Here is a 5,806-nt window from a genome sequence, read left to right as displayed (position 1 = left end):
CTCCCTCCCTCCCTAGTTATAGTTATTAGAGAGTAGTTAATTATTTTGAATCCTAGTTGAAAAAATGTAGGTTCTTAGAATAATGTAGGTGTTTTAGTTGAATTTTTAGGTGTTGTAGTTAAATTTGTAGGTGTTTTAGTTAAAAATGTAGGTTCTTAGAATAATGTAGGTGTTCTTAGAATAATGTTGAATTTGCTTTAAGTGTATTTAAAAGAGTTTTAGGTGTTTTAGTTGTTTTAGGTGTAGTTAACAGAATTTTAGGTGGTTTAGTTGTTTTAGGTGTGGTTAACAGAATTTTAGGTGTTTTAGTTGTTTTAGGTGTAGTTAACAGAATTCTAGGTATTTTTTTAGTTAAAGCAATTGTTGTTATTTTTTTAGTTAAAGCAATTTTTCCTGTTATATGCAAATTTGCAGTGGACATGTCATATTTTGAACATGTCACATTTTGGACATGTCATATTATTCCGAGTGGCCTATGTTTTGCCAGAAATGTCGATTCGTTTACGTTCTGGCAAATTTCAGGCGCTCGATTGGTCCTGTTTTTAGCAAAGGTCATGCCAAATTTTCACGAGGGTATGCTTCTCACCTTCGATCTTGGTGATCCTGACATCGATGAAAATGATATGACCATGTGGGTCCTTGTTGACACACTTCCAGTTCTACCATTGTGTGAGTTTCTTAAACATATTTACTAAGTAAATTATATTGGTTATTTCAAAATATTTGACAGCTTATTTCCATTGACAGCTTATTTTCATTCTTCAAAAAATGTACGGAAGATGGTAGACAGAACCTACTACTACAATGATGAAGCACAATTAACTTATAAGGAGAAAGATGGTCTGATCACATTTTTTATTGATCTTGAGAATTACAATAGCTATTATCGAATTCCTCAAAATTATGGTCCATATGTGCCACTAGTGCATGCGGTGTGCTACGGTAACATCAATGGAGATATCATGGTAAGATTTTGTACTATTACGACATTCATGCATCTTTTGCATAAATTTTTCTAAAACTAAACTACATTGCTAACGACAAAGTTATTACTATGTTTTTGAATAGAAAATCCCGATGGATTGTGTGCCTCATCTGATGTTGCCAAGAGGTCGCGTTGATGTTATGAGCTTACGGCCACCACGGCCAGGTCAGCCACAGTATCCACATCACTCCTGTCCATACCGGATTTCTAAAAGCGAGGAAGCCATGATAATAAAAGATTGGAAAAAATGTTTCAACCATCGTAGAGAGCTACTTGGAAGCAACATTGTGCGTAGACCAAGACTTGGAGACAGGATGATCTCCGTTCTTCATTATGGAGAGTCCAGTTTCCTTAATGAAGAGTCAATGCCTATCTTGTTTTATGATATTTTACCTAAGAGAGGGTAGAGTAGGTCCTATGAGAGGAGTAGGTCCTAGGTAGAATGTGTTATTATGTGCTATAATGTGTAAGAGTTGATGAGGAGGATGAGGAGTTGTGATTATGACTAGTGACCAACTTGTTATATATATGATGTCTCATTGACGAACATTGTTTGGTGGTGATGACTAGTGGTAATGAATATGCTATTTAAACAGACTAGTTCATGATGAGTTGTTATTGTATAAAAGATATATCTGTTTAAACATGCATGTACAACGCCAAAATATTAAAAAAAGACATAAATGTTAGCAGTAGCGCTGTCCTAAAAACATGCTACTAGTACTTGAACTTACCAGTAGCGCTAGTACAGAAACGTGCTACTGCTACAAAATAGCTGTAGCGCCGTAGCAGTAGCGCTGGTCCCCGCTACTGGTAGCAAAAAAACCAGCGCTACTGGTAAGCTTTTCTCTAGTAGTGAAGGGGTCAATACATATATATGAATGAAACTCAACACAATTGATGGTAATATATAAAATAAAATTGTGAATATTGTTTACGTACTTCAAATTGTTTCTCATAGGAGGCCCGTTTAGAGGTATAGTAGCGAATGAACTCGCATACGTAGTATCCACATAAATGAGTGTTGGGTGCCTGCAACAAGCACTTTACGAGAATAGAGTTCAATCAAACTGATAAGCAAGCATGATAATGATATTGATTAAACTAGAATCAATGAGAGATGCGCGAAACTAGCTTGTACTACTTACTTTGGGGTGTGTAAATCGCAGCTCCTTCTTCAGACCGGAACCTTAGCGGTGAACGTTTTCCAAACCCTGGCAAGCAAAGAAAATGATTACTTGATATCAGGAAATGAATAAAAGTTGCCGATATGGTCCCGGTATTGATTGAACTTACTTCTGGAGCATTGCAGTCATGTCCGCATAATATTTGGGATCTTTACAGAGCGAGTCTAAGACAATTACTAATGCCCCGTCAAGGTTAATGGATAGCAGAATATAGTGGAAGCTGCGCACGCATAACTCATCAATTACATTACTTAACCACGAGTAAGCAGAACCGAATATGCAGAAGACAATAACACTCACTTGAAATTGTAAGGAAAGAGTATTTCCCTTTTGTTTTGATGTGTAAGGAACGTTTGTAGTAAGTTGTTCTCGGTATCTTCAGCCGCCTTTCGTACCGACCATTCATTTACGGTATTTGGGCTAATGAACCCAACGTCAAAGATTCCTATTTTTTTGCATTCGACCATCTTCAATCTGCATAATATAGTGAGGATAATTATATATACATGCAATGAATGAGTTGAGCTAGAGACTTAATTATAGAAGTAATACTTGTTGGGGAACGTAGCAGAAATTCAAAAAATTTCCTACGAATCACCAAGATCTATCTATGGAGAGACCAGCAACGAGTAGAAAGAGAGTGCATCTACATACCCTTGTAGATCGCTAAGCAGAAGCGTTCAAGTGAACGGGGTTGATGGAGTCGTACTCGTCGTGATTCAGATCACCGATGATCCTAGTGCCGAACGGACGGCACCTCCGCGTTCAACACACGTACAGCTCGACGATGTCTCCCACGCCTTGATCCAGCAAGGAGAGAGGGAGAGGTTGAGGAAGACTCCATCCAGCAGCAGCACAATGGCGTGGTGGTGATGGAGGAGCGTGGCAATCCTGCAGGGCTTCGCCAAGCACCTACAGGAGAGGAGGAGGTGTCACGGGAGGGAGGGAGGCGCCAAGGGCTCAGGTATGGATGCCCTCCCTCCCCTCCACTATATATAGGGGCAGGGGAGAGGGGGGAGGCGCAGCCTTGCCCCCTCCTCCAAGGAAGGGGTGCGGCTAAGGAGGGGGGAGGAGTCCATCCTCCCCAAGGCACCTCGGAGGTGCCTTCCCCCTTTAGGACTCTCCCCTTTTTCCTATATCTTGGCGCATGGGCCTCTAGGGGCTGGTGCCCTTGGCCCATGTAGGCCAAGGCGCACCCCCTACAGCCCATGTGGCCCCCCGGGGCAGGTGGCCCCACCCAGTGGGCCCCCGGGACCCTTCCGGTGGTCCCGGTATAATACCGATGACCCCGAAACTTGTCCCGATGGCCGAAACAGGACTTCCTATATATAAATCTTTACCTCCGGACCATTCCGGAACTCCTCGTGACGTCCGGGATCTCATCCGGGACTCCGAACAACATTCGGTAACCACATACAAGCTTCCTTTATAACCCTAGCGTCATCGAACCTTAAGTGTGTAGACCCTACGGGTTCGGGAGACATGTAGTCATGACCGAGATGTTCTCCGGTCAATAACCAACAGCGGGATCTGGATACCCATGTTGGCTCCCACATGTTCCACGATGATCTCATCGGATGAACCACGATGTCAAGGACTCAATCAATCCCGTATACAATTCCCTTTGTCTAGCGGTATGGTACTTGCCCGAGATTCGATCGTCGGTATACCGATACCTTGTTCAATCTCGTTACCGGCAAGTCTCTTTACTCGTTCCGTAACACATCATCCCGTGATCAACCCCTTGGTCACATTGTGCACATGATGATGTCCTACCGAGTGGGCCCAGAGATACCTCTCCGTTTACACGGAGTGACAAATCCCAATCTCGATTCGTGCCAACCCAACAGACACTTTCAGAGATACCCGTAGTGTACCTTTATAGCCACCCAGTTACGTTGTGACGTTTGGCACACCCAAAGCACTCCTACGGTATCCGGGAGTTGCACAATCTCATGGTCTAAGGAAATGATACTTGACATTAGAAAAGCTTTAGCATACGAACTACATGATCTTGTGCCAGGCTTAGGATTGGGTCTTGTCCATCACATCATTCTCCTAATGATGTGATCCCGTTATCAACGACATCCAATGTCCATGGTCAGGAAACCGTAACCATCTATTGATTAACGAGCTAGTCAACTAGAGGCTTACTAGGGACATGGTGTTGTCTATGTATCCACACATGTATCTGAGTTTCCTATCAATACAATTCTAGCATGGATAATAAACGATTATCACGAACAAGGAAATATAATAATAATCAATTTATTATTGCCTCTAGGGCATATTTCCAACAGTCTCCCACTTGCACTAGAGTCAATAATCTAGTTCACATCGATATGTGATTAACACTCAAGGTCACATCCCCATGTGACTAACACCCAAAGAGTTTACTAGAGTCAATAATCTAGTTCACATTTACCATGTGATTAACACTCGATGAGTTCTGGGTTTGATCATGTTATGCTTGTGAGAGAGGTTATAGTCAACGGGTCTGAACCTTTCAGATCCGTGTGTGCTTTACAAATCTCTATGTCATCTCCTAGATGCAGCTACCACGTTCTATTTGGAGCTATTCCAAATAACTGTTCTACTTGGAGCTATTCTAAATTGTTGCTCCATTATACGTATCCGGTATCTCTACTCAGAGCTATCCGGATAGGTGTTAAGCTTGCATCGACGTAACCCTTTACGACGAACTCTTTTACCACCTCCATAATTGAGAAAATTCCTTAGTCCACTAGTTACTAAGGACAACTTTGACCGCTGTCCTGTGATCCATTCTTGGATCACTCTTGTACCCCTTGACTGACTCATGGTAAAGCACACTTTAGGTGCGGTACACAGCATAGCATACTGTAGAGCCTATGTCTTAAGCATAGGGGACGATCTTCGTTCCTTTCTATCTATTCTGCCATGGTCGAGCTTTAAGTCTTAACTTCATACCTTACAACTCAGGCAAGAACTCCTTCTTTGACTGATCCATCTTGAACACCTTCAAGATCACGTCAAGGCATGTGCTCATTTGAAAGTACTATTAAGCGATTTGATCTATCCTTATAGATCTTGATGCTCAATGTTTAAGTAGCTTAATCCAGGTTTTCCATTGAAAACACTTTCCAACTAACCCTATATGCTTTCCAGAAATTCTACGTCATTTCCGATCATTAATATGTCAACAACATATACTCATCAGAAATTCTATAGTGGTCCCACTCACTTCTTTGGAAATACAAGTTTCTCATAAACTTTGTATACACCCAAAATCTTTGATCATCATCAAAGCATACATTCCAACTCCGAGATGCTCACTCCAGTCCTCAGAAGGATTGCTGGAGCTTTGCATACTTATTAGCATATTTCAGGATGGACAAAACCTTCTGGTTGTATCACATACAACCTTTCCTCAAAAATCGTCGAGGAAACAATGTTTTGACATCCTATCTGCAAGATTTCATAAATAATGCAGTAATTGCTAATATAATTCCAACAGACTCTTAGCATCGCTACGAGTGAGAAAGTCTCATCGTAGTCAACTCCTTGAACTTGTCGAAAAACATCTTAACGACAAGTCGAGCTTTCTCAATGGTGACACTTACCATCATTGTCTGTCTTCCTTTCAAAATCCATA

Source organism: Triticum aestivum, chromosome 4B (assembly GCF_018294505.1).
Source record: "Triticum aestivum cultivar Chinese Spring chromosome 4B, IWGSC CS RefSeq v2.1, whole genome shotgun sequence".
Taxonomy (NCBI): domain Eukaryota; kingdom Viridiplantae; phylum Streptophyta; class Magnoliopsida; order Poales; family Poaceae; genus Triticum; species Triticum aestivum.
This window is presented reverse-complemented; position numbering follows the sequence as displayed.